Source organism: Adiantum capillus-veneris, chromosome 26 (assembly GCF_014529385.1).
Source record: "Adiantum capillus-veneris isolate H3 chromosome 26, ASM1452938v2, whole genome shotgun sequence".
NCBI classification, from domain to species: Eukaryota; Viridiplantae; Streptophyta; class Polypodiopsida; order Polypodiales; family Pteridaceae; genus Adiantum; species Adiantum capillus-veneris.
This window is the reverse complement of record NC_140956.1, coordinates 48331536-48349682: the sequence shown is the minus strand read 5'-3', so window position 1 is coordinate 48349682 and position 18147 is coordinate 48331536. Positions and strand designations below refer to the sequence as shown.

The window sequence follows — 18147 nt, the reverse complement described above, 5'->3', positions numbered from 1 at the left end:
GTTGAAGGTTGGTGGTGGTAGAGTTGTTTTGTGATGCTGAATGGACTTGGGGGCAATGGAAGAGTAGCTTTAGATGCCACAGTCACATATGAAGTGAACAACTTGTAGAGTTTGCATCTACTCTATGTGTGTGTGTGTGTGTGTGTGTGTGTGAGCACTTAGGCAATTGCATGCAGAGCATTCCACATGGCAATGGATAATGTCTACCTTTGCAGAAGGTACTCAAGGGTGATCATAGGGTATGGAAAAGGGTATCCATTGTGTATGGAAAAGGGGAGAGTCGAAATAGGGTTGAATAGCCACCAACGCCATCATATGATAATAAATTTGAGAGAGAGAGAGAGAGAGAGAGAGAGAGAGAGAGAGAGAGAGAGAGAGAGAGAGAGAGATCTCACATACACACACAATACCCACGTGATTGGACAAGATTTGGTTGCGGTTTATAGATGATCTCTCAAGCACTGATTGTTTTTTAATGGTCTACTTTGTAGAGTTCAAAAGAAATGCATGGAGTCAATTTCAGCTTGCTTTAATTGATCTGCTTGACAGTGGTGGCCACCTTCGTATGGATGAAGTACCAAGTCGTGATCAAAGAATGAAAGTGTCTTGTTAGTTTGGAGTAGGACTTATTAATTACTATTAGAGGTTACTTTGCAGGCACAAGTGCATGGGCACCATAGATTTTATTGCATCGTCTACAAAGTTCCTGCAGAGTAGTTTCATGTCTTGGCTTTTTGTCAAAAGTGCGGCCCTGAAGGGGTTGGAGAGCTTGTGAGAAAGTGGTTGATGTTTCACGTTTTGTTTGAGGGTGGGGTTGCATTTGATGTCGTAGGAACAATATTCTCTCTCTCTCTCTCTCTCTCTCCATATAGGAATGCTTATGGGTAGGCCTCGTGATTTTATCACTTTTTGGCTTTCTAAAAGAAGCCTTAGTGTTGAGTCGAGTTAGGCATCCTTCCAATCTTTTCAGTGCCGATGATGGAGACTCATCTTAAATGTTGATGGAGTTTGTCAAATGGGTCCCTTTCATTTCATAGCCTTTCAGGGCTTTTTAAGACTTTGCCTTGTTTATTTATTTTTATCCTTGCTCATCTTATATTATTTTCAACATGAGCACACAATTTATACTTGTTCTTTTTTCTTAGGATGGGACTACATTGCTTTTATTTTGTGTACCTTTTTATTTTTAAAGCTTTTAAAGAGTAAGGAGCTTTTTTCACAAGAACAAGCGATTGTGACTCTCTCTCTCTCTCTCTCTCTTTTTATATATATATATATATAGTATTTTTATTTCCCTCATATCTTGATTTCCTGTTTGGAAAGCCATCCTGAAATCTCACCTTGTTTTCTTCTTGTTAACATAAAGATAAACCAATACACAAAAAATAATATTTTTAAATATAATTAAAAACATTAAAGTACAAAAATGCTGGTCTAGTATACGAAACATTATGACTACAAAAAGTTCCGAATTGAAACTGTTTTCCAACGCGCATTTTGAATGAGCATCCTTTCTGCAGTTCTGAGCAGCATCGCAGCCAGTTCGTTCCTCTCTACCAGGTTGGCTCCTCTCTCTCTCTCTTTCTCTCTCTCTCTCACACACACACCCCGACCCACCCGCCAAAAACAAAGCATACATAGGCAGTCAATTCTCTCTCTCTCTCTCTCTCTCTCTCTCTCTCTCTCTCACACACACACACACACACACACACACACACACACACACACACGCATTTTTGGCCTACATAAGGCCGTAGTATAGCATTGAACTCTTGAGAGCAATCGCAGACTGTAGGATAAAGCTTGTCGATAAGTGCCTCATGGCAAGTTTGTGGAGGAGGCAAGAGCCTCAGAGAGAGAAGGAACCTGAGAGAGAGAGAGAGAGAGAGAGAGAGAGAGAGAGAGAGAGAGGGGGGCATGCAGGGGTGTGCAGGCAAGAGGAGACAAGAAACGATGCCAGGAAGCGATGATATATTCAATCCATGAGTATGGTTATATACACGAGTGTGGGCAGTTACACAGGGCGTTATGAGGCCGCACGATATCTTGGGATGCGGGCTGTTGTGCCAACTTGGATGATGACTGTGATGGTGTGGATTATTATTTCCACACGCCCCGTAAGGCACATTGTCCATATAGAGGCGTGTGTAGGTGCATAGTGAGAGATGAAATCTATTGTATGCTTTGGTTTGTACAATCATGCTGATGCAGGCTTGAAGTTGGTTCATCTTCAGAAAAACTTCAACCCGGATCAATGTTTGACTTCTCAATGAAGAAGTTCAACAACTCTCATTGCCGCTTTGGACGACCTTTGAATGACTTCGCTAGGTCCATTGTACGAGTGATTTCACGAGCTTGTAAACCACACATTCGCCCCGGCAAGTGAGATGAAAGCATGAATCCAAGTTTGGGAGTAATAGTCGATGTCGAGGATAAGGTGCATTGGCCATAAAGATGATTGTAGAAGGTGGAGATGGATAGGACCAGGGTGGTGAGGCAAACGGCTTGCTGTAGGTTGTCAAGGAGTGAAATTAGCAGCGTCGGATTGCAAGGAGGTAGCTTGGGGGGAGCTGCTCGGAACATGAGGGTGAGTGATGATTAGATTGTCCACCAGGGTCAAAAGCAATGGAAGACCATGAGGATAGGCAGACATTTAGTGTTGGCAAGACACTTTGGAACGCTCTAGCTGTCATTGAGAGAAAAATGTCATTGGTTAGCGTCGGAGGAAAAAGATTCAAGGCGGTATCAATGACTTGAGCTTCGGTGTGGAAGAGGGTTTCAACTGGTAAAGTGTGGAACTGATGCTCAGGAGGGAGGGATACAGTCATGTAAGCATCAAGTATATCCAGCTTGAAAAATGGATTTGAAGAAGTATTCACTGTAGCTTCAAGGAGAGGCCAGAGCTTGGATTTTCTCAAATCCTTGGAAGGGTGGATAACACCGCTTGATGCAGTAGGCTTGTGAGGTGGCTCGCCGCCAAAGCGGTTCTGTGGCGCTGGGCACGGAGGTAAATTCAGGAGCAGGTGCATAGCTGGCTGAGGGAGCAGCGCCTGAAATTGGCCTTGCCTAGGTGTATTGAGCCATAGGAGGAGCAGCCAGGTTGGCAAGAAGGGGCACAATGGTTGGAGCGGCCCCAACAGCGGGAGGTGCAACAGCGTCTGCAAGTAGGGGTTGGGTGGGAACTTGCAGAGGGTTGCGAGGTGGGCAGCACTTGCGAGGAGGGACGACGCAGCCCCGGCTTGCGAACAGGGTTGAAGGCCTATTGATAAGATTGTAGGTAGGGGCTGTGCCTTGTGGGGAAACTGAGACAGGGCTGAAGGAGTTGGGGAACAAGGTGATGCTCCACAACAACTATGGGGGGCTCGCCGCAAGGCAGCCGAGGGGCCGTGACAAGATTTGTTGCCCAAAGTAGGAGAAGCATAGGAGGCTGCATGATGGGGCTCTTCACAGGGGGTGAGCCGCTACCAAGAGAATGCGTAGGGGCTGCACGGTGGTGCTCCTGAGAGGGGAGGCGTGATCTTCTGGCTGCTGCGATGATACCATGTGGAGGAGGCAAGAGCCTGAGAGAGAGAGAGAGAGAGAGAGAGAGAGAGAGAGAGAGAGAGAGAGAGAGAGAGAGAGAGAGAGAGAGAGAGAAGAGTGGCAGGTAGGGGCGTGCCACTCTTTTGAGGCAAGCAACGATGATATAATGAATCCATGAGTATAGTTACGTTACACAGGACGCTACGAGTCCGCGTGATATCTTGGGGTGCGGGCCGTTGTGCCAAGTCGGATGATGACTGTGTGATGATGTGGATTATTATTTCCACAAAGTTGACTATGACAAACTCCTTTTTTCTATTTCTTGTGAGAGAGGAGAGAGGTATTGACTAAGAATTTTCTTTTGTGCATGTAGGCCACTGTGTGAGAGATGGTGAATGCTAGTTGGCATTTTATTTCCTGTTTGTATAAAGGGAGGCATTGAGAAGTGGGCCACATACACTATTTGTCACCCTCTTATGTAATCCATTGTGACTTTTCACCTTATTTTGCTTAAATAAAAAAAGTACCTATTATAGTACATAAAAGTCAATTTACAAATGGGAAAGGCTTAATGAGAAGCCTCTCCAACAAGAAATCATAAATAGAAGCAATTATTTAGAGATTGCTTGAAAAGAAGATTTGAAGAAGACATAAGGAGTGTATGTTGCCTCAAAGAAGTGTGGTTTTGCCATGTCCTTGCTGACGGGAGAGGAAACCCAATGACGGAAAAGTGGGTGGGTCAGCAAAGCGAAACTCTAACATCCAAAAGTACTTTGTAGATCGATGAGAGGGAAATCAACACGCTGCAATTGAGAAATATCATGGTGAAATGCAAGGGAATGATAGCAGAAGTGAGAAACTTTTTCATGAGCATACCGATCGTTGCAACAAGTGGAAACAATAATGTGTTGTGGAAGAAGGTGCACCTCATCTAGAAGAACACCAACCATACATGACCACAAGATAGTCTTTACTTCAAAGTGATTTCTTTTTCTTCTTGGGGGCCAAAGAGATCCTTCTATAGAAAGACACAAGAAATGCAAAACTCATAATGGGAGGGGGAAAAAGCCAACAGGAGGTTTGTACTGTCAATGAAGACCTTGCCTGATTGTGAAGGCAGGTCTTCTATTAGTTTTTGAAGTTGTCCAATGGAGTACATCACCCCTAGCATGAGGGAAAACCATACAAAGAGGGGAGACTCTTCTAGAACAAAGGGCACAAGACATACAATGGGTACATCGAGTAATGGGAGAGAAAAAAGCCCAAATGGGAGCCCTGTGTGCCAATGGTGACCATGCCTCATTGTAAAGAAAGGTCCTTCGACTAGGATCCCCAGCCTTCAATATCGGCACAATAGTGCTAGTTCTCCGGTTCTTAGGAAAGCCTTCACATGTGGCTCTATTGAATGTATCTCGAGCATGATGTAAATGCTCTCTATATAGACCATCTTGGTCATGTGATCGCACTGTGTAGAGACTAGTCGCATATTGTCCCTATGCATCCGCAAAATTGACAGGTGCAATATCTAGCTCTAGGTTGTCGACACTCATCCTCATACAAGCTATTCCGAGGCATGGTGCCACAAACATGTCTCCTTGTATCGTGACTGGGGAAATGTGTTACCATATACATGTGGTAGTGATGTGTGTGAACACACTAGGACCGCCGGGGCATTTTTTTCCCTCTTTAGGAGGTTTTTTACCCCTTGCATTGTATATACGCCCATCACTCTAGGGCTATCTATCTTTCCATTGCACACTAAGTAACACACTCTCTATTGTGTGCCTTGAGCTTCCTTCGTCTTCTCTAAGCTGTGCGTTTCTCTGCAACCTTGATTCCAACAATTGGTATCAGAGCAGGTTACGTCCTCCCGGCCTTAGTCGCCAACTGCTCCAGCACACGCCTGCTCACTTTCTCCGATTTCAGTGAGCTTTGGCAAGCGTTCGCAGGTCGACGAAAATTTCAAGGCTCATTTCAAGATTTTTGGTTCGGGCTCATTTCGGCCTCCGTTTCCACTACAGGCAGGTCTGCACAGGCAATTTCGTCATTTTGTGCAGAATTTCTGTTAGTGTCGTTTTCTGCATAACAGGTACCTTACAGTCTTCTACGGTTTGCTATATAGCACGTGCTGTTCTCGCTCCGTTTCTTCTATTTTCGGGCAGTTTTCACATCAGGTGCATCATTTACCATGGCTGACAACAACACAGATGTCTTTAAGATGTTTGCTGTTGAGGACAGGTTGGATGGGGACAATTATCCTATGTGGGCTTATATGATGCAATATGTTCTTGTGTCAAAGGGCGTCTGGAATATTGTGCAGGACATTGATGTACGCATAGTTACCGAGGAACGCCCCCTAGCCCCCGTTCCGGCGTTCCGGGGGGCAGTTCCCTTCCCGAACGTTTCGGAACGTCCCGGAATGTCTGACGTTCCGGGTGGCCAATGCAAACCGGAACGGCCGTTCCGGAACGTTCCGAAACTCCCCCGGACCGTTCCGGAATGCCCCTGGAACGGCCAACGGCTACAAACAAATTTGGCAAAATTTGAAAAAATTGAAGTAAATGTTTGGGCTTCTTTTGAAAGTGTGCAAGGCCTCAAGGACTCATAAAATGCACCCCCCTCCCCCTTTCTCTTCACAAGCTAATCCTCAAGGCTCAAGCTCTCTCCCTCTCACTCTTAAGATCTCTCCCTCTCACTCTCAAGATCTCTCCCTCTCAAGACTCACTCTCTCAAGGCTCAAGGCTTCAAGCCTTCAAGCTCTCTTCCTCTCCCTCCCACTCTCTCAAATCTCTCCCTCTCCATCTCACTCTCTCTCTCTCTCTCTCTCTCTCTCTCATCATCTAGTCATAGCAAGGTTGAATGGTCTTCAAAACGAGTTTTTTGTGAGTATTAGAGTCAAAGCACTCTAATACTCCTTGTATTTAAACACAAGGAGCTAAAAATTGCACTATTTGGGTGTTTTTTATACCTCCCGTTCCGCGACGTTCCCGTTCCGGACCCCTAGCCGTTCCCCCGTTCCACGGGGATCCCGTTGCCGTTCCCGTTCCGCGTTCCGGGTAACTATGGATGTACGTCCTGGTTCTGAGGATGTAGGCAATGTTGAGGATGTTGCAGGTCTTGCTGCAAGGATTGCTGTTATTAGAGTTGTTTTGTCTACGACAGAACAAGCTCGTTGGGATGTAAAGGATGCGCAGGCTCATGCATTGATTGCGTTTTCTGTGAAGCGCACCATTGTTCCTCACATCCGTTCAGCAAAATCTGCAAAACAGGCTTGGGATATTCTAGCAGGTCTTTATGCGAGCCGCAATGAGGCTAAAATTGCTTTGCTGCGTAAAGAGCTGGAGTCGAAGATTATGTATGAGGAAGATGATATGGACACTTTTCTTGCTGGTGTCAAGGATATCAATGAACAACTTATTTCTGCAGGTGAAGTCATTTCAGACAGTTCCCTTGTGCAGACTGTTCTTGATGCCTTACCAGATTCTTACCAGACTTTGCTAGTACTTGGAGACTTATGACCCAAGGAAATCCAGAAGTCGTCAAGTTTGATGCGTTATGCACATTGCTGTTGCAAGAGTCACTTTTCCAGAAAAAACAGGACTAGACAGCGTGCAGTTGAACATGCTTCTAATGCATTTCAAAGAAAGGGTGGTAACAACAATGCAACCACTTCTTATGGTTCTGCTGCGAGTGGCAAAACTTCTCTTCCTAATGCTCCTGCTGGCAGCAATTCGTCTGGAAATTTTGGTGATAAGGGCAAAAAGAAGATGCGTTGCCATTATGGTAAAGCTAATGATCACTTGATCAAGCAGTGTTCTAAGTTGAAGGCCAAAGAGGCTAAGAAGAAAGAGGGTGGTTCCACTGCAAATATTGGTTCCACTACAAATGCAACCATTGTTGAGTCTTCTGTAAAAGGAGACTGTGTTGTTGATGTTGATGCAGAATGGGCTTTTAGTGTAGAGTGCACTTACAATCATGCTGTCCATGATGCATGCTTGTCAGTTGTTGCAGATTCACATGTGTTGTATTTCTACAGTGGTGCTATTGTTCACCTCTCTCAAGTCTGTCCCTCATGGAAATTCAGTCACTTGTGCCAACAATGCCTCTTATCCGGTTCAGGGAGTTGGAAAGATTGTGCTTACTGCTGCTAATGGCAGTTCTTTTACACTTGTTGATGCACTTTATGTACCTGGGATCAAGAAGAATCTCTTGTCTGTATCCGCACTTGCTAGACTTGGACTTGTAGTCAAATTTGTGGATGACAGATGTACAATTCATGATCTCAGTTTTGGTATGAAATTGTTGCATCTGGCCTTTTGTGCAGTGGACTGTATAAGCTCACTTTATATGACAAGTGTGGACAAAATTTTGCAAATGTTGTTGCAGATTCAAGGGCTATTTCAGATGCAAAACTTTGGCATGTACGTTTTGGTCATTTGAATTTTGCGAGTTTGCTGCGTTTGCAGAAATCTGATATGGTTGCTTCTTTGCCGCCTCTTGAAGCACCTATCAAACATGTTTGTGAAGGCTGTATTCTGGGTAAAATGCAACGTTCTAAGTTTCCAAAGGATGGTTCAGTTAGGGCCACATGCAGGTCGCAGCTTGTGCATAGTGATGTTTGTGGGCCCATGCAAACTCCATCCTTGGACAATTACGTGTACTTCGTGACTTTCATTGATGATTACTCCAGGCATGCATGGGTATTTCTGCTTAAAGCGAAGTCCGTATCCGCACTTGCTAGACTTGAACTTGTAGTCAAATTTGTGGATGACAGATGTACAGTTCATGATCTCAGTTTTCGTGATGAAATTGTTGCATCTGGCCTTTTGTGCCTTGGGCTGTATAAGCTCACTTTGTATGACAAGTGTGGACAAAATTTTGCAAATGTTGTTGTAGATTCAAGGGCTATTTCAGATGCAAAACTTTGGCATGCACGTTTTGGTCATCTGAATTTTGCCAGTTTGCTGCGTTTGCAGAAATCTGATATGGTTGCTTCTTTGCCGCCTCTTGAAGCACCTGTAAAAAATGTTTGTGAAGGCTGTATTCTAGGTAAGATGCAGCGTTCGAGGTTTCCAAAGGATGGTTCAGTTAGGGCCACATGCAGGTTGCAGCTTGTGCATAGTGATGTTTGTGGGCCCATGCAAACTCTGTCCTTGGTCAATTACCTGTACTTCGTGAATTTCATTGATGATTACTCCAAGCATGCATGGCTATTACCGCTTAAAGCAAAGTCCGAAGTTTTTATGTGCTTCAAACAATTTCTGGCTATGGTTGAAAATGTCTCGAAATGTACTATGGGCACCCTCCGTTCCGATCGAGGGGGGGAGTATATGTCTCATGAATTTAATGCATTTCTGGCTAGTCATGGGGTAAAACACCAATGTACAGTGCCTTATACACCTCAGCAACATGGTGTTGCTGAGAGGAAAAACAGGTCACTGACGGAAATGGCACGATGTATGGTCAAAAGTCAAGCTTTGCCGCATTCTTTTTGGCTTGAGGCCATCATGTATGCTACTTATGTACTTAACAGGTGTCCTACGAAAGCTTTGCAGTCTATTACTCCATATGAAGCATGGCATGATAGAAAGCCTTCTATTGAGCACACGCGTGTTTTTGGCTGTTTGGCATATGTTTTGGTGCCACAAGTGCAGCGCAAAAAATTGGATGATAAGGCTGTCAAATGTATTTTTGTTGGTTATAGTGCTGAAAGCAAAGGTTACAGGTTGTATCATCCGCAAACAAAACGTATTCTGGTTTCACGGGATGTAGTGTTTGTGGAAGATTCTGTTCAGCCCTTGCTGTCATGTACTAGAGACAGTAATGTAAGCTCACAGGACATGTATGACACTTTGTTGCTTCTTTTCAGTGGTGGAAATACGAAGGTAAGTTCCAATGAGGCAAATGTACAGCCTATGGGAGTTTCTGAAAATGTTTTAGATCAGCCTATTACTGCTGCACATGTACATGATGTACTCGATGAGGAAAGGGCTGAGAATGAGCAGGCTAGAGGTATGCCAAAATGACTGGTGCATACTTTGCGTGACAGTAAATTGGATGCACCTTTGTCTAATTGTACTCGTTCAGGCTCTCGCCATGCATCTTATGCATCGGATTGTTATGCTTTGGCTGTGTTTAGCTTACATGATGTTGAGGAGCCTCTATCTTTTGATGAAGCACAGAATTCAGAAAATTGGATGGCTGCCATGCAATCAAAATATGATGCACTCATAGAAAATGACACATGGACTTTATGTGATTTGCCTCCTGGTAAAAAGGCCATTGGTACGAAGTGGGTTTACAAGTTGAAACGCAAGCCGGATGGTGAGATTGATCACCATAAGGCTTGCAAAGGGTTATGCACAGCAAAAAGGCATAGATTATGAAGAGACTTTTGCTCCCACTTGTCGTATGACTACTATGCGTTTTCTATGTGCATTGGCAGCTCATTTTGGTTGGGATGTACATCAATCAGACATTGTTACTGCTTTCTTGAATGGTGACATATTTGAGGAATTTTATGTAACGCAGCCTCGCGGTTTTGTCATAAAAGGAGAAGAGGACAAAGTGTGCAAATGTAACAAGGCTTTGTATGGGTTGAAGCAATCTCCTCGTGCTTGGTATGAGAAAGCTGACACTCATTTGGTCAAACAAGGCTTTCGTAACAGTCCAACAGAAAGCACATTGTATGTAAAGCGTGAGGGTGATGTACGTCTCATTGTGGTTCTTTATGTAGACGATTTGCTGATCACTGGACCAAATGAGAGACATATTACTGAATTTAAAACTGATTTGAATGCTACTTTCAAGATGAAAGATTTGGGGTTGTTGCATCATTATTTGGGCGTACAGTTTAAGCAGTGTGATGGTGGTATTGCCTTGTGTCAGAAAAGTTACATAGAGACATTGCTATGTAAGTTTGGACTTGTGGATTGCAAACCTATTGCCATTCCCATGGAAACAGGTTCAAAGTTGAGTCTACATGATGCTGGCGATCTTGCTGATGTCACTCTTTACCAAACTGCTGTTGGTTGCCTCATTTATGTATGCAACACGAGGCCACATATTCAGTTTGCAGTCTCACAGGTTAGCAGATTTCTGCCTAGCCCAGGGTCTAAGCATTAGCAGGTTGTCAAGAGGATTTTTCGCTACCTTAGTGGCACTTTACATCTTGGCTTGTTTTATCCCAAGGGGGGATCATCGCCGCCAAATTTACATGCTTTTTCGGACTCAGATTGGCCCGGCATAGTTCCGTGCCCAGAGGTATTGGCCCCAAAATCTGGCGGCCCTTTCGGTATTTCTTTTTATATTAATGCTTGAGCAAAGTACAACACCCGCAGAACCTTTGCTCTCAGACTCTGTGTCTAGATGCTCTGCAGAGTGAGGCCCCAAGGGTCTTATTTATTCTTACAAGGAATGCCCCAAAAGCATTCAGTTCAAAAGCAATAAATCCGTAAAGCCTACCACGTGGCATCAATGCAAAACATGGAGGTTTGTACAGCTGCCACGTCAGCATGCCAGCGCCATTCACGAAATTCCGTATTGTTGTCCACGTCATCCGAAATTCATACTGCTGTCCAAGTCCTTTGCTCCTTGCCCGGGTGGTCATGCGACATCATTAGTTTGTGATATACTCCCCTCTTGAAAGAATTGTAATTGCCCTCGATTACGTTGCAAAATCAGACATAAGCCATAAACCAGTTCAGTAGACACTGACTCTAAGTACCGATGCACTAGACGGACACAAATCTAGCACTTGTACAAAGACGACAATCTCATCACATTTAGATCATATCACATAGAATCCATTCTGATCTATGAGCATGATTCTTGGCAACGTATTTAGCAATCGCATCTAGATCAACACCGGACCTCATTGATGTCGGATTAACTATTCCTTATTGCGATCATGTCCATAGATTTCTCAAGACCGAAATGCTGTAGGCATTTTGTCAATCATTCCATCTTTCAATCCTGCACTTAAACACAATCACATGTGTGAGTAATCATTTTCGGCAATTCCAGTTCATCAATCAAACACTAAGTTCATGTTGAATAGAGTGTTTCCATCAGTCATCTCATTGTTGTGTACCCATCTCATCCCTCGAGAACTCTTAATGCGCTCACCACAGTTTCATTTAGTCATTCATCATCATGATTCAAAATTCATAATTCTTATCTCGAATCACAATCGGGTTCATTCAAGAGCTATCATTGCTCCCGATTCGTTACCCATCTCATTTTCAATTTCACATGTTATCTGTTCACAAATAGCAATATTTTCCAAAAAACATTAATTTCATACATAAATCAAAGTCATGTTCGAAAAATTCTATTTCAAAATTATCCATTCATAATAAAATATTGTAAGCTCCTCAGTATTTTTTTCATCAATTTTCTATTCAGTATCTGTTCTGGAGCGAGTAACTCCTTGCCCAATTCTTTTTTCAATCTGTCAATCGTTTTTATTCTTGTGCCTTTTTAGGGCACTGCGCAGATATATGTCCTTGTTTCCCACATTCAAAACACTTTTCCGTTTTGAGATATTGTAACAAACTGCTGACGCGTCAAAGCCCTGCAGAATGGAGGCAACTTGCAGATGCCGGCCGAGGGGCCTAAACCCTAAGAAGAACCAGTAACAGAAGAAGAAGTCATATGAACTGATGGGGACCCGTCCGATGGGGCCCCAAGTGTCACAAAGTGATGACATGGTTGCCCGAAACCCTGATTCTGCTGAAACCCTAATCCTAAAATAAAAAACCCTAATTTTGTCAAAAACCCTATTTCTGCTAAAACCCTAACCCTAAAATTAGAAACCCTAATTTTGCTCGAAACCCTAACCCTAAAATCAGAAACCCTAATTCTGTCCAAAACCCTAATTCTTTTAAAACCCTAATCCTAAAATCAATAACCCTAATTCTGACGAAATCCTAACCCTAAAATCAAAAACCCTAATCCTAATCCTAACCCTGATTTGTTGACGTGGCGCTTGACACGTGGCTTGCTGTACGGACACCAGCGCGATTTACGAAAAGCTGGCAGCTTTTGGCATTGCTTTTTGGACCAAGAGCTTTTGAGTTTTGAAGGCTTTTCACTGTAATTGCGTTTTAGGCCAAGGGTCTTTAAATATGAGGTTAGGGCTCATTCTTTGGCATGCTTCCTGGAGAAGGTGTAGAGTCTGGAGTATCAGCTTGTACTGTGTTGATGCAATATAAAGAATGTCATAAAATCTAATATCTAATATCTAACCAACCCAAATGATTCTCTCATATTAAACTGATCACTTAATGTGGGAGAATAAACGGGAACAAGGGTTAAGATATAGACATGTGCTTATAGATCTATCTCAACATGGGGCAAATGGTAAAGAGGCCCAAATGAGAGATGGTCTATCAAAGGGCAAGGCTAACCAACGGAGCATAAGACCTTAGGGTTAGCTTCATTGAAGACCTCCAATAATGTGTGTAAAAGTCCTTTGACCTTAGGTAAGCTAGGGTTGACCTTGAGGCGCGGGAACCCGACCGAGCTCGAGGTGCTTGTCCTGCTTGTCATGCTTGATGACTAAGGTGCTTGAGGTGCTTGATGATTGAGGTGCTTGAGATGCTTGAGGTGCTTGACATGCTTGAGATGCTAGGGTTGCACTTAAGGTGAGAACCTAGCCCAAGCTTAAAGTGCTTAACGGCAAAGCTTGTGGTGGGAATTGGGCCTATGTATGAGGGGCTTGAGGTGTCAAAAAGTCAAATATTCAATCCCTACAAGGAGGGGGCGAGCCCTACATGAGGGGGGATGAGAGAGAACACCCACACACTCACACAAGGCATGCATGGTACAAAGAAAGCAAGAGGGACACTCTTCAAGTTCCTCCTCATGTTGCCCTCATGGTGTGCCTGAAGCCTATTGGTTGGCCACCCAAGGGGTCCAATAATAATTTAGGAGATTTAATTAATTGATTTAGCATTTATCTAGCCCTCTCTCTCAAAGGGAAAAGGGGGACACTTGTCTCAAGGCTACCCTTGTTGCTTGTAATGCCTCCTGCTTGTGATTGGCTAGGCTTGGAGGGGTCCAATGAGCTTCAAGCATGAGCTACAAGGGGGGGGGGTCGACCCAAGCAAGCTAGGGGGTTGCTTAGGGGGTATACTCACCCACACACACTCACAAACACTCTCATTATGTGCTATGCAAAGTGCAAGAGCTCCCTCTTTTTCTGCAAGTAAGTAGAGGTTGAGAGCCTACACCAACACTCTTGGATATGGACTGCAAATCCAACCAAGAGCCATGCTTCAATGCTTAAGCTTGGCATCTCCTTCTTCTTCATTACTATGCTATTATGTATGCTAGCAACAAGAGTTATGATAAGTGAGGAACTAATTCTTTCTCCTACGAAATGTTTCTTCCTCCTCTTCCCTACCCTCATTCCCTGCTAGCTCTCTCCACCTTCGAAGGTGTTTGAGGTCTTGGGACTGAGGCTTGGGATAGTTAAAGCTTTCTTCAAGTTTATGTTATGTTTGTGATGCATGAAGCTTTCCATCTTCATTGCATCACCTAGGTCACAAGGAACACAAAGATTGTATTGTAACAATTCTCTCTTAATGGGAGAAATCATAATACAAATGCCTATTGGAGGGGGGACCGGCTCCACATAAATCCGGTCCTTAATTGTTGTCATGTTCTCTAAATTCTCTTTCTTGCAAAAATATTGTCCATGCCAAGTTAACTAATTGCTATGATTATGTTGCTATATTCAATTATGTTCACCCGCTATGCTCACAAAGTCATTTCTCAAAAGTATGCTCATTAATTTCCGCTACTCTCAAACTAAATAGGCCAATTCCATTACATTGGTATCAGAGCATTTGGTTTCTCTTTTCTTGCTTAAGAAGAGAGGTCCTTAAGTAGCCTATAAATGGTTGATGTTGTTAATTATATTAGGGTAAGTGGAACTGGGATCTATTATCGGTTTTGTTGAGCCCACTATGTGGGGGATGGTGCACACCTCGAGAGCTTTGGACTTAATAATGGAGTGTTTTTAAACTTGCCTACGGCTTTACCATTATTGAGCCATAAGAAGTCCGAAAGGAGCTAGCCCTTGGCAACTCTGCTATGTTAGACCTACTCCTCTACGCTCTATAATTAACCACTTCGAGCCGTGGGTGTAGATACTTAAGAGCCGATTTTCAAAGGCTAACAGGAGTGGCAACTAAGGTTTTTAATTGCCAAAGCATACACTAAGTACATACATAAATTTTGTTAACATGGCTGACAATAATCAAGAGAGTAGAATGAACATTGATAGCTTTCATTTTGCACATGAAGGTGCTAATGATGATGCTCCCATGAAAGTACGCTCATTAATTTCCGCTACTCTCAAACTAAAAGATACTTATGTTTCATCAAATGTAAATGGTAGGAATCAAGAAGAGTTAGACTTGTCTAATTTTCTAAAAGGATTCCAAGATGTGTTCATCGATGATATCCCTATGGACTTACCTCCAAAACGAGGGGATGATGACCATCGCATTGAGCTCCTTCCTGGAAGCTCACCACCTAACAAGCCTCCTTATCGAGTCTCACAAGCTCAACAAGAGGAGATCATGAGGAAAGTACAAGAGTTGGTAGACAAAGGGATGGTGAGGCCTAGTTCCTCTCCCTTTTGTTCTCTAGTCCTTCTAGTACAAAAGAAAGATGGTACATACCGTATGTGTGTGGACTTACTAAACCATATCACTATCAAAAACAGATTTCCCGTACCTCGGGTAGAAGATCTGTTTGATAAGCTACAAGGCTCTACCTACTTCAGTAGGATTGACCTTAAGAGTGGCTATCATCAAATAAGGATAGTGGATGAAGATATCTTAAAGACCGCGTTTCGCACAACGTTTGGTCTTTATGAATATCTAGTCATGCCTTTTGGCTTGACCAATGCACCAGCTACGTTCAATCGTTTGATGGAGAAAATTTTTAGACCATACCGCAAATTCACTGGAGTGTTCTTTGATGATATCATTATCTACTCCAAGTCTTTGGAGGAACATAAGTAACATCTCCAAGTGATTTTTCAAGCATTGAGGGAGAATAAGCTTTTTCTCAACCAAAAGAAAAGCAAATTCTTCCTTCAAGAGATTCAATACCTAGGTCATATTATCTCTAAAGATGGTATTTGAATGGATCCATCAAAGTTGGAGGTAATAAAAGCATGGCCTAACCCAAGAAATCTACATGAGCTAAGAAGCTTTGTTGATATGTGCGCATACTATAGACGCTGCATAGCAAAATTCTCTCAAGTAGCAGGACCACTACACGACTTAACTAAGAAGAACGTTAAGTTTGTATGGACTGCTAAGGAGCAAAATGCTTTTGAAAATCTCAAAGAGAAGTTTACTTCTCAACCAGTCCTCGTGCTTCCGGATCTCTCAAAGCCATTTGAGGTCCAATGTGATGCTTGTGGTGATTGCCTTGGAGCAGTTTTGCTTCAAGAAGGGCATGCCATAGCATATGAGAGACGAAGGCTCAATATTGATGAACGAGTCTTGGGCATTTATGAGAAAGAGCTTTTAGCTGTTCTACATGCCCTAGACACATGGAAGCACTACCTATTGGGGACTCCATTTATCCTACGAACCGACCACCAAAGTCTCAAGTATTTCATGACGCAAACCAAGCTTTCCGACAAACAAATGAGGTGGGTAAATTTTCTTTCGCAATTTAATTTCCATATTGCTCACATAGCTGGTAAGCACAATCAAGTGGCCGATGCACTTTCACGACGACCCAAAGTTAATGCGGTGTCTATAGCTACTCACAATGATCTATCCTCTATGATAGATGAGTATGCTACTGACCCTGACTTTAGAGACATAATGTCAGCCCTTGCTTTGGGGAAGAAAGAGGAACCATTCACCTTGCAAGATGGTTATCTTCTCCACGGCAATAGGCTATGTGTTACCCATTCCTTTCATGAGAAAGTTATGTATGAATCCCATGCTCCTCCATATGTGGGGCATAGAGGTATTCAACCTACTCTCCGAGGAGTAGAGACGTACTTCTATTGGCCTACCATGAAAGTGGACATACAAGAGTATGTTTCAAAATGTGTAGTATGCCAAAAGACTAAGTATGATAGAGGGAAGCAACCTGGATTACTCCAGTCATTGGCTATCCCAAATTCACCATGGGAGAGTATATCCATGGATTTCATCTTTGGATTATCCAAGTTTATCCATGGGAATACAGGAATATGGACAATAGTTGACAGGTTTAGCAAGCAAGCACATTTTATTCCTGTCAAAAAGACTATTAAGGCACATCAAATGGCAACTCTCTTCATATCTTAGATTTTCAAGCACCATGGATTACCCACATCCATCGTGTCAGATAGAGATCCTAGAATGACCAGTAATTTCTGGAAAGGTCTCTTTGAAAATCTAGGAACAAAATTGAATTTCTCTTCGGCCTATCACCCACAAACGGATGGCCAAAGTGAGATAGCCAATCTTACGATACTCGATCTACTCAAGACTTATGTTACCGAAGTAGATCAACGCTCACAATGGGAAAAGTACTTACCTCTTGTAGAGTATGCCGACAATAATACTGTACATACTTCTACGGGAAAAGCACCCTTTGAGATCATTGAGGGAAGACCTAAAAGTCCCTTGCTACTCAAAGTACATGGGAAGATCTTCGCCGCCGACGAGTATAGCCATGACCTACAAGAATCTTTTCAAAAGATTAAGGAGGCTATATCCATCTCTCAACAAAGGCAAAAAGCTGCTACTGATAAGCACAGAAGAGCCTTAATGTTCAAAAAAAATGATTGGGTCTTACTCAAGTTTCCTAAGGCTCGATCAAGGCAAACGACGGGCAAAAATCTTACGGGCCATCAAAAGTATTATGCTAAACTAGCAAAAAGATACTATGGTCCTTTCCAAATCTTGAAGCCCATCAATGAGACGGCTTATCAACTCAACTTGCCCAACCATTGGCTCATACACAATGCCTTTCATGTAAGCCTACTTAAGCCCTACAAAGGAGAGCCACCAACTGAACCAATTATTGAAGACCCTCCCGAAGTTGAAACCAAGAAGAGGTGCTACAACCCGAAGCTATCCTTCGGCATGAAGACAAGGTACTACGACATGGTAAGATTATCTGACAGTATCTTATTAAGTTCAAAAATTATCCTTTTGAAGATGCTAAATGGATGCAAGGAATACAGCTTAAGGATAGTATGAACCTTGTCAATGCTTACAATGCTACATTAGAGTAAGCAAATGTACAAATTTCTTTTAAATGACTCATGTTTTTGTCTTATAAAACTAGTCCTCTTTTTAATTGTGCACAAATTTAACTATTATGCATGCTTAGAATCATGTTTGTGATGATGACGTCTCTCAAACACCAAGTAGAATTTGTCACTTTACTTTGGGAGAATGAAATGAACTAAAGAGCAGACATGCTTGCGGCAGCTATGTCTCCCAAGCACCAAATGGATTAGTCATCCATCTTGGAAAGATGTCGTAGGGTAAAAAGGGATCCTCTGCCCGCTAGGTAAAATTGACTAATGACTAAGGCTTTATCTCTTCTACCTCATAGTTGAGGACGACTATGATTTCAAGAGAGAGGTAA

The 18147-nt window shown here is 43.0% G+C and overlaps 1 protein-coding gene across 4 annotated transcripts in view; it reads left to right on the top strand.

Moving 5' to 3' along the window:
- The first annotated feature begins 1480 nt into the window (after positions 1-1480).
- The window catches only part of LOC147423391 (uncharacterized), a 114230-nt gene continuing 97563 nt past the window's right edge, over positions 1481-18147 (top strand). For 2 of the 4 annotated variants that reach the window (XM_086501800.1, XM_086501797.1), the window contains exon 1: positions 1481-1560. The gene's annotated coding sequence lies outside the window, so the exon portion shown is untranslated. Of the gene's footprint in view, positions 1561-1808; positions 4001-18147 lie in introns of those variants that run through there. The other 2 variants (XM_086501801.1, XM_086501798.1) reach the window with 1 other exon arrangement.